Genomic DNA, 11,755 nt, shown 5'->3' with positions numbered 1-11,755 from the left:
AGCTCAGCACAGACACACAATAAATTAAGCACTGTGAGGAGCTTAAATCCAAAGTAGAGGTTGTGTCCTGCACATCTTTCTACTTAAAGCATATTGCAGACAACACTTAACACAATACAAGTGTATCCCTATGCACAATACATGTCATTGACTTCACTCTCCCACTTTCCCAATTCTGAAGCTTTCCCTTGGACCACCTTGATTAGATACCTCTTACCGACACAAGAAAACAGTTCTCCTGGATGGAGGGCTGAAGCATTTTTCCTCTTCCTCTAAATTCTCACAGTAGCTCTCCTGCGTGGAGAATAGGCCAGTCATCACCAACCCTTTCATGAATCTGGACAAAACATCCCCACTCTGGGTATGCCAGGACCCCCTTCTAGATGACAGCCAGCCCATGGGCAGACAGTACTAGTAGGAAGGCATACTGTTCTCTCCAGCATGCTCACCCATGTCTGCCCACCTGCAGGGAACAAAAGATCCAATCCCCAAACCCAAATTACTACATCACATTTACATTTCCTTGGGTAAGATACTGTGGTGTATCATCCCTGGGGATCTCTGGGCTAGGGAAGGTGGCCTCAACTCATTCAGATCTATAGAAACAAAACTTAAAAACACAAACTCTTCTTCAATCACCAAAGCAGGAGACTCAGGATAAGATTGGCACTACAACGAAAATAGTTAAAAGATGGAAAGATCCAAAATGCAGAGATCCCACCTTAAAATGGAAACATTAAGATTTGGATGTTATTGTTAAACCAAGGAACACTTTTTTTTTTTTTTTAAGACTTTTGCTATTTTTATTTGGTATTTTCTTGATTTTTTCAAGATGTTTCCTCACTGAAAGTCCTAAACAGCCTAGTTCCAAGACTCAGGAACATGCCTGGGCTTGAAAGAAAAAAACAAAACATATGGCACACATAAGGCAAAGTATAGGCTCTTTGCAGTCTCTCTTAATTGAAACAAGAAAATTATAGTTTTGGAGGTGGCAGTCTCCTTAGGTAGAGGGGCTTCTCTGCGAGCAGTAGGGTACTGTTCTTCTCTCTACGATGTGATCTAGCTTTTTAAATGAGCACTCTACAAGCAATAGGAAGCTGCTTCCCCTGCTTAAAAAGAAAAAAAAAAGTCTTTGGTGGGAGTTGCCTGTAAGAAAGGCTCCCTGCCTCTCTCCAGCACTGCTCTGAGGCCTCCCTGCGGTCAGGGCTGACAACCCCACTCCTCCCATGCTGCCACTACTTCTTTAGGGCATGTTTATCAGCTGCCTCTTCACTCAGGTAATCATGCTGCTATAGCTCTCCCCCAGGTCAGCCCTACACTTCTGCTGCTTCCTCTGCTACCAGAACGCGATCATGCAGACACAGCCTCTTTTCTTCAGGCATGTGGTCACTCCAAAAACAACTCTTCCCTTCCAGCCTCACGCCTTCTCTAATGCCCTCTGCAGTTCCATGTGGTTAGTAGGGAAAGCATCAGGACAGGCAGTGACATCTTCAGGTATACTCCAGTTCTACATGGATCCTCTCTCCTCCTCAGGCCTGGAAAAGCAGCTGTTCTCTCCACCCTGGGCCCTCCCACCATACCTCCTGACTCCATGGCACAATTTCCTAGAGTCCAACAGTTGATGCTTCAGGCCTTACTGCTGCAGCTTCCCTGGGCCTCCCTATGCAGCAGGTTGGCTTCTCTCCATAGATCCAATTTCTCACAGCAGAGGGCAAAACAAGTCCTGCAGGCAATGAAAGCCACAGCTGCTCTTTAGGCATGCTCCTGCACCCCATGGGGCCTCTCCCTTCACCAGGCCTGCTTGGGAATGGGGTCCAGACTCCTCTCTAGGTGCAATCTGGCTCCTAGTTTGGTAACCAGCCTACAGCAGGGAACTGACCACATACCTCCTCAGCTGGCCACATTACCTCCATGGCTTTTAATCAGCACATCTCTGCCTTCTCACTGACATCAATGCAAGCTCTCCTGAGACCTTTTTCAATTGTTCCTGCCCTGTCACTAGTACCACCCTCTAGGTAAGTGGCATAAGGCTCCTTAGGCTTCACCATCAGCAGGGATGGCAGCCATTTTTAGTCCATTACCCTAGGGCAGGGGTGGGCAGTTCCGGTCCTCGAGGGCCACAAACCAGTCTGGTTTTCAGGATATCCCTAATGAATATGCATGAGAGAGATTTGCATGCACTCTGCCTCAGTTGTATGCAAATCTATGTCATGCATATTCATTAGGATATCCTAAAACCTCGACAGGTTTGTGGCCCTCGAGGACTGGAATTGCCCACCCCTGCCCTGGGGAGTATTTGTTTGCAAGTGTCTCCAAAATATTATAAAAGTCCAAAAAATGTTTTCGTCACATCTGTCTTCACTTCAAAGTCTATGCCAGAAGTGCCCATGGGTCCCTGTTCAAGAATCATCTTATGTAACCCCTCCATTCAGGGACTTCCTGGAATGCAGGGGCACTTATCTACCCAGATCTCTGGTTTTCTCCTCTCTTGTTCAGAAGGTATTGGAGTGCTGGAGTCTATTCTGGCGCAGAAGAGCATACACCTCCAGGGCTCTAAGTGCACAGGAGTAGGGGCGCACTTTCAGTCCTATCCCTCCCATGCAGGGAGTACATACTGTAGGGATGTGCAGAAGAAAAAATTTAGTTTTGGTTTGTTTTTTCATTTCATTGGTTTCATAGAAAAAAAAACCCAATTCGTTTATTAGTTTCATTCGTTTTTCGTTTGCCATTAAAGTCAATGAGGGAAGTATTTGCAGCCTATTATTGGCTGCAGAATTGGGGTTTTCTTATCAATTCGGTGAAACTTCTGGGGAGCAATCATCAGAACAGGAAAAGAGCTCCAAGGAACTTAGACTTTGGCAAAGTGGCACCAAAGTGGTATGAATAGCCTAAGGCACAGTAAAGGGGCAAAGGGGTAACAAGAGTGGCAAGAGTGCTTTAACAGAGGTACAAAGCAGTAGCCAGATTGTCAAAAACACCCCACAGCTTCAAAAGAGAGCACCGATAACAGTTGCATGAACCCTCAAAGGCAGCACGAGAGGCAAAGTCGCAAGACAAGTGGCATCAACATCCTACAGCACAATGAAGGGAGAACATAGCAAGCAGAAAGGGTGTCAGAAAAAACCACAAGGAGCTGATAAAGGGACAAAGCAGCAGAAAGACTAGCATCAACACACTGAGGAACCATGATAGTGGCAAGAACACCACAAGCAGTAGAGTCGACTGGTGTATGGCTGCAAGATAGAGTAGCAGAAAGTTGATAGGGGCAAGACAGGCTGGCATAGTGGAGGTAGTCAGGTTGCTGTGGTGTTGATAGGAGCAAGACAGGCTGGCAGAGTAGAGGTAGTTTAGTCCCTGTGGGGTTGATAGAGGCAAGACAGGCTGGCAGAGCAGAGGTAGTCAGGTCACTGTGGTGTTAATATTTATTTATTTAAAAGGTTTTATATACCGACATTCATCAATGATATCACATCGGTTCACAGCATAACATAAAACTAGTGCCTGAAGCGGCGCTTTACATCGAACAAGTTTAACATAATACAATTAATAGGGGCAAGACAGGCAGGCAGAGTAGAAGTAGTCAGGTCCCTGTGGTTTTGATAGGGGCAAAACAGGCTGGCAGAGCAGAGGGAGTCAGGTCACTGTGCTATTGCTAGGTGAAAGACAGACTGGCAGAGTGGAGGTAGTCTAGGTCCTGTGGTGTTGATAGGTGCAAGACAGGCTGGCAGAGGAGAGGTAGTCTGGTCCCTGTGGTTTTAATAGGGGCAAGACAGACTGGTAGAGGAGAGGTAGTCTGGTCCCTGTGGTTTTGATAGGGGCAAGACAGGCTGGCAGAGAAGAGGTAGTCTGGTCCCTGTGGTGTTGAGAGGAGCAGGACAGGCTGGCGGAGGTAGTCTGGTCCCTGTGATTTTGATAGGGGCAAGACAGGCTGGCAGAGTGGAGGTAGTCAGGTCGCTGTGCTGTTGATAGGGGCAAGACAGGCACACAGAGTGGAGGTAGTCTGGTCACTGTGTTGTTGATAGGGGCAAGACAGACAGGCAGAATAGAGGTAGTCTGGTCCCTGTAGTTTTGATAGGGGCAAGACAGGCTGGCGAGGTGGGGGGAAGGAAGACAGGGCCTCCCGCTTCCGGCGCGACTGTCAACCGGGGCATACTGTCCACCCGACCCATCTTGAAACATGGCCCAAGAAGTCTAACACACATGCTAGGACCTGAAAGATGATGAACTATGCCTGGGTGTAGCTGCAACAGGTGCATATCTTGATGGTATTAGGAAATATTCAAACAAGAGCCCCAGGGAGAGTTCCCTTTCCTTTGTGCAGGAAAGGGCTCCCTGGAATGGGTTCACCCCGAGCCTTGGAAAGTGTGGTGAAGTGGAGGAGGTTTCCATGTGAACAGCGGTTCAAAATGGGTCAGTGGGATCTAAGAGATAGGCAAGACCCGGGGAAAGTTCCTTTTCCTTTGTGCAGGAAAGGGCTCCCTGGAATGGGTTCGCCCCAAAAGTGTGGTGGTTGTATTGGTGTCTAGTGAGCTCTCGCTGGTCTTTGAAAATCTGGGGGACATAGCAGATATACAAACGAGAACTTTGAAGGCCGAAGAAGAGAAGGGTTCCATGTGAATAGCGGTTCAACATGGGTCAGCGGGTACTAAGAGATAGGCGAGACCCGGGGAGAGTTCCCTTTCCTTTGTACAGGAAAGGGCTCCCTGGAATGGGTTCACCCCGAGAATGGGGCCCGAGCCTTGGAAAGTGTGGCGAAGTGGAGAAGGTTTCCATGGGAGCAGAGGTTCAACATGGGTCAGCGGGTACTAAGATAGGCAAGCTCCGGACAGAACTCAGAAAGGGAGCCAGTGCTACCTCCTTTTCCTCTCCCACTACGACCTGAGATCAGATGTGGCGACCTGCTGAATTGACGGAAGGGCACCACAAGGAAGATGAACTTGTTCCAGCTCTTCTTCATTCAGTTGATTACTGCTGCTGTACTGCGCAAGGCGGGACGAGAAACGGATGGACCTGCAACTCTTAGTGGTGGATCACTCGGCTCGTGCATCAATGAAGAAAGCAGCTTTCGAAGCCTCGATGCCCTCCCCATACAGAATGCGGAAAGGGAGCCAGCACCTCCTCCTTTTTTTCTTCCACTACGACCTCAGATCAGACGTGGCAACCTGCTGAAATTTAGCATATTACTAAGCGGAGGAAAAGAAACTAACCAGGGTTCCCTAAGTAATGGCAAATGAAGAGGGAAGAGTCTAGCTCCAAATCCCCACCCGTCTGGTGGGCGCTGGAAATGTGGCATACAGAAGACCTCCTCCCTGGTGCTGCTCAGAGGCCCAAGTCCTTCTGATTGAGGTCAGGCCCTTGTAGTGATGTAAGGACAGGACGGACAGGCACAGTGGTTGGTGTCAGGCTCTTGTAGTGATGTAACGGCAGGACGGACAGGCACAGCGGTTGGTGTCAGGCTCTTGTAGTGACGTAAGGGCAGGACGGACAGGCACAGCGGTTGGTGTCAGGCTCTTGTAGTGACGTAAGGGCAGGACGGACAGGCACAGCGGTTGAGGTCAGGCCCTTGTAGTGACGTAAGGGCAGGACGGACAGGCACAGTAATTGAGGTCAGATACATGTGCTGATATTATCTGGAGCATATGAGGCAGTTGGAGCTGCTGGAAGGTTTTAATTGCTTTTATTCATCTTGCAATTCACAGAGAAAATCTGGAAACCCAAGCAAAGGCATGTTTATTTTCAAAAACACTAGAATTTCCATCAACTCTGGGGCCAGCCTTGAGCAATAAGGGCTCATGATATCCCCAGTTATTGAAAATACACATTCACTGGGCACAGTGGTTGGTGGTCATGACAGAAATCGCTGAGCCACTTTGGCTAGGAGTGGCCAGACAGTGGACTTATGTGCCCAATATGCCAGCGCATCTGCTCCATGTCCTCAGTGGGCTCTGAGAGATATTGTGTCACTGACATTTGTACTGGTGTCTCCTTTGCTTGGGTTGGCTGAGAGTCCTTCCTGCCAGCTGCTTTCACTCTAGCCTGTGCCAGAAGAGATGATTTATTTTTTTTTTAGGGGCAACATGGCTTTGGCATACTGAAGTGGAGGAGGTAGTAGCTGTCACTGACAGAATGCTACTTCTGCTTGGGCTTGCACTACTCTCTGAAGTGCTCGCTGTTTCCTCCTCTGCTTCATGCCTAATCTGTTTCTGCCTATGGTGCTCATCTTCACAGACCTTTTCTAACAGCATTTTCTTCACAAATGTGAGACAATCGGACTGTAGGGCAAGTTTCCCTTTCACACGGGGATCACAGACTGTGGCAAGCATGTATGTGTGGTGTTTTGCTAAAGGTCCTAATCTGTTTTGCACCTGCTTCTGCAAAATGTCCAGACAACACATCACCTCTGCTGTCATTCTCTCTTTTTGTTTAAAGCCCTCCAAATTTTCCTTCAGAATATTAACTATAGGGATGACATCAGCCAAGGTGGCACTTCTGGAACTCAGCTCCTCCGTGACATCCTTGAAGGGCTGCAGGATTTTTACCAGCTGACTCATGACTAACCAATCATGATGCCCTAGGGAACTCTGCACACCTATGTCCATTTCCTCAGAAAGTTCATGAAGGGATGCCTGCAGCTCCACTAACCTCTGCAGCATCATATAGGTAGAATTCCACCGGGTGCCAATGTCTTGAAAGAGACACTTGTGAGGCTTCCCCAAATCAGTCTGCTTTTGTAGGAGAACCAGCCCCGCCTTCAGACTTCTGTGTAAGAACGCTGCTATGTTCCTGCACTTGTGTTTTAAGTCCTGCAGGTATTCATTCTCTTGGTGTTGGGACTCCAACCCCACAGCTGACTTCACTACCAGGTGCAGAATGTGTGCAAAACATCGGGTGTTCTGAAAGCGCCCATCACATATTGCCTTTACCACGTTTGCACCATTGTCTGTGACAAAGAACCCTGCCTGAAGATTCCTGTTTCACTGGTGTAGCTGCCAGCCGGCCAGCATGTGTCTGATGCATGCAAGAATATTGGCTGAGGTATGGGCCTCATCCATCAGGTGGGTGTGCAGTAAAGCCCACCTGCACCCTGATATTTATTCATTAATAGAGCTGCTGCCTGCCCCTTCCTCAGCCAGGTCCCACCAGTGTGCGATCAGGGAGAGGTAAGAGTGTGCAGCATTTAGTGCAGTCCAGATATTGCAAGTGAAATGCACATTCCCCTGTGCCTTAACTAGCAGCACTTGGATGCGACTGCGACACTGGTTGTACAGGCTGGGGCTGACCTTTCTGCTAAATGTGGTTCTGGAGGGGACTTTGTAATTTGGAACTACAACCTTCAGAAAATGCTTGAAACCCACATTCTCCACTACCTGCAAGGGTTGATCATCAAGGGCAATCATTTCCCCCAATGCTCCTGGTTACAACTTTTGAGGCTGCCTGCCTCCTTCCCTGGGATAGCGTTACCTCACTCCACCCCATTTCCTCCATGGTGGGTTGTCGCTTCTGACACATGGCAGGGGGCTGCTGGCCTGCCACCTGACTTCTAGAAGGGGCTGAGGGCGTGGGATGACTCTGCTCCTTTTCAACCACTTTAAGCTGCCTGGAAAAAGGGATTCCCTGACTGGTACTGCCACCATCCCCAGATGTCAGTACTTTTGAGTATTGCTTCTGTGTAAGATGTATCATGCCAAAATTAGTTAATGTCCCACTTGCTTGCCTCTGTTAATATCCCCGAGCAAAATGTAGGTCCTCCCCTCAGTTTAAAGTGGCTCCAGATCACAGATTTCTTTCATAATCCCTTCTCTATAGCCTTCAGGGTAGATACTGGAATTGGAGAAGCAATGCCAGGGGCATCAGTCACATTCTGTGCCTACACTGACTGCTCTTCCTCATCAGTTTCCTCTCTCCTCCAGCACTGAAGTGGAGGATAAGACAGAACTAACTAATCCTCCTAAACCTTCTTCAGCTATTAATTCTTCCATTTCTGATAAAGGGAATCCCACACAAGATGATTCTTCATCAGAATCAGATTCAAACAGTGTCTGTGGTACATTGTCAGCGCTAACTAGAGTCTGTTACTTTTGGGTCTTGCGCTTTTGTCTTGGATAGCTCAGCCTCCCCTTTCCTCACCTCTAAAACAACAGGGTCAGAAATAGGTGGTGGCAGTGCATCATGTTTAAATTTAAGTTTTTTTCTGGATAAACTGCCTGCCCCTCCAGAGATTTTAGATTAGAACCAGTCCCTTTTTAACTTTAATGGGGGATTGGCACTGCCTTTTGAAGTGCCTCCTCTGCCAGTGCCAATCACATCTACCTTTCCCTAACATCATGGATTTAATGTCACTGCCTATTGGTATTTCAATTAAAAAGATTTTCTTTATTAGTGACTGAACACCTCTGTACCAATATATGTGAGTGTGGAAAACTACACAGACACATAGTGCAGTGCCTTGTTGTACATTACAGCCAAGAGTACTCTGTGTGCACAAAAACAAACTCCAGATGAAACAATGGAAGTCTGCAAGCCCAATGCCTACAGTACTCACTGTGATGCTGCTTGTAGTTTGAAAATCCCAACTGCCAGACAGTCACTGCAATTATCGCACTATCTCCCACCCACCCCCTGCAACCTACCCCAGGAGGGTAAGATCAGCAGCAAAATGCCACTGCTGGCAGCTTTTCTCGGTGGGTAAGACAGAGAGACAGTCTGGGTGCCTGGCCAGCAAAGAAGCAAAAAAAAGAACAAATATCTTTTTTCAGCAATAGCAAATTGTAGCAATAGCAATTAAAGATTTGAGACACTCAGAGCTCAAACAGCAAACAACCTTCTCAGATAGAACCCAAGAAGAAAGTGCACTGTGCTATACTAGCTCGAGGTAGAAAATACAGTAGGAACAGCATCATAGAGTAGTGATTGGCTGAATTAGAAAAATGCTTTGCTCTGATACATTGGCATTCTGGTCTCCTTGCCAACCTGTCTGACCCACTCTATATAACAGGGCTGTGAGGTCACTTATGAGTCACAGGAAAGGGCTTGTGTTGCAATGGATACTCCCACATGACTTATTTCAGAAAGCTAAGAAAGAACTATGAACTAAACAAATGAAATTAATATGATGTTTCATTCATAGGGGGGGGGGGGGGGGGAAATCACCATTCATTTGCAATGAATGTCCCAATGCACATCCCTACTTACTTGCAACTGACTCAGATTGCACTGGCTGTTGAGGGGAGGCAAGACAACTTTAATAATGTTCAAAATAAGACTACTGCAATACAAATGAACTTAACAAAAACTATGAAAAATTTTCCTAAAATAGAATAGGTGCTGGCCATTTAATTTTTAGTTTGCTGTTCTGAGCCAGGATCTCTATGTACCACCTGAAGTTCCCACACTGAGTGACCAAGAAGTGGGCTCTTGGCAAAAGGGCCAAATCTCAATCTGACTGGACTCCACGTAGTAAAGTTCAAATACCTCAATTCTTAAATCTTGTCAGCAAATAGTCTCCACTTCAGTCGGGGAGGCCTAAAGCAAAGCAGTCTGCTGCCCCCATTTCCCACAGGCAAGGAGGCTTACCCCTTCTGAATGGGAGTAGTGGCAAAAGCAAAAAAGTTCCCTCATTGTGGCCTAGGCTGAGGGTCCTGTGTCCCCCCCTCCCCAACTAGGATCCTCTACGGAGTTAAGGCATCAGAGTTCTAACTACTCCCTTTGCACATGCATCATCTCAGTTTACAGAGCAGTGACCAGTCCCAAAACCTTGTAAGCAGAAACCTGTAGGGATGTTTAAAAAAAAAAAAACCACTAAGGGTGACGTGTGGTATAAAAAAAAAAAAAAGGGTAAGTTTTATTGGCAAGAGATCAGAACAGCCCTTGCTGACAGATTTAGTATTTTGCCACCCTAGGCACTGTCAAGGTTCAATGGCAATGAGTAGAAAGTTTAAGACAGATAGTTTTCCAAAGCAGCATGGCTAGATGACAAAGTTAAGAGTTTCTGAAGCATCTCAAAGAGTATTTCCATCTCATTTTACATTGAGATTTTTCCAGTTTTGCTTGTCCATATTTTGTATTGGGGAAGAAAAAATATCCTCACAGATGAGAGCTCAGGGATCAGGCCTAGGAAGACTAAGGCATTTAAAATAAAAGTAGGTAGCAGTAGAGGGTTTGGAGTTTCGGCATAAGTGAAAAGAATCCAAGCCTGAGCTTTGAATTGCAGGGGGAAGAGATGTGCCTATACCCTTATCTGGTCCTGATCACCCTTGCATCCCTCTAACTTCCCACTCTCCTAGCAATCCCCCCCCCAGCCACTTAATGTCTCCAAGTTGTGTTACTTCTCTGCACCAGGCTTACCCTTCCCTTCATGCCAGGAGAGGGTACTAGATTAGGGAGCAGAGTATCTACACCAGGCTCATGCTCCTGTTATCTGCCTGGAAGGGGTTGATAATGCAGGTCTAGTCTGACTGAATTTGCTGATTTTCACCTCTATTAGGTCCACTCTGCCTGGTGCAGTAGCCTATTGAGACATCCAGGTGCAAGTATCACTTAAATTGAATTACCTCTTACTCAGAGCTTGCATGTCAGGGAGGGCTGAGAGCCACAAAAGTTATAGGTTGTGTTACATGAAGTGGAAGATGCATTAGTGGCCATCTTACCTAATGCAGACAGCTTCTACATCTTAGCTAGCATTATACCTGAATGCATCAGCATGATGGCAAGTCACAAGAGATCCAAAATATTTGCTTTATCCCTAAACAGCTGACAAATTGCTAGTTTAACCACAAAAATGCTTAGTTTTAGTGTCACAGCTGACTGGGTGATTCAGCAGGCTGTCAGTATAGCTTAACATAAGAAACTGCAATGCTGGGTCTGACCAAGGGTCCCTCAAGCCCAGCAGCCTGTTTCCAACAGAGGCCAAGAGAACCTGCCAAGTACAAACACCAAGATCCTATGCTACTGCTGCAATTAATAGCAGTGGCTATTACCTAAGTAAACTTGATTAATAGCAGTTAATGGAATTCCTGCTCCTTCCATGCTCTTGTAAGACTCCAAAATAAAGCCTTGACTAACTTATTTTCTTGTCATAAGGTATTAAATAGAATCCCTAGACAGCCAGTATAAAGCATATTAATGCCATCTGATACTTTAGGTAGAAACAGTATTGCTGGATGTAGTTTCACTACTCCATGGACTGATGAAACACCCTTGTACTCACATAATACTTTGCCCTATGTCTCCACAAAAGAGTCCAATAAATCAGTTGACACTTCCTTCCCTGATGTTTGAGTGCTCCTAGTGATACATGCTGGAGAGCACAAGAACAGGCAGAGGAGCAGCTCAAAATACAGAGCTTACAAAGCCTACAAGGGGCAGCTGATGTTTTGGCTAGTAACTATGGCTTACATGTAGATGTTAACTCTTGTAGAGAAGCTTCTATGAAGCAGCTTGACCAGGCCCAGAACAAACTGCATGTGTGGCAAAGAGCCAACACTGATTCACTCTTAGGAGAATGCAAGATATGCAGAGTCAATAAGCATAGGCTTGTTACCTACAGATTGTATGGAAGACAAAACTAGAGATCGCCACTAGGGATAAAATCCTCCCCCTTTTGTCATGTTCATTGCAACAGATCTAAGTGCAAGCTACTACCTGATCACAGGAGGCAGGTCAGTATTGCACTCAACTCCCACCTATGTCTATGCTACAGTATCTGAAAACCACCATTTACTTTCAAGATCCCAGAATCTGCCTACCTAAGTCCTGC

The sequence above is a fragment of the Rhinatrema bivittatum genome, chromosome 1, assembly GCF_901001135.1.
Source record: "Rhinatrema bivittatum chromosome 1, aRhiBiv1.1, whole genome shotgun sequence".
Classification (NCBI taxonomy): domain Eukaryota; kingdom Metazoa; phylum Chordata; class Amphibia; order Gymnophiona; family Rhinatrematidae; genus Rhinatrema; species Rhinatrema bivittatum.
The sequence above is the reverse complement of the archived record's forward strand: the minus strand, read 5'-3'. Positions refer to the sequence as shown.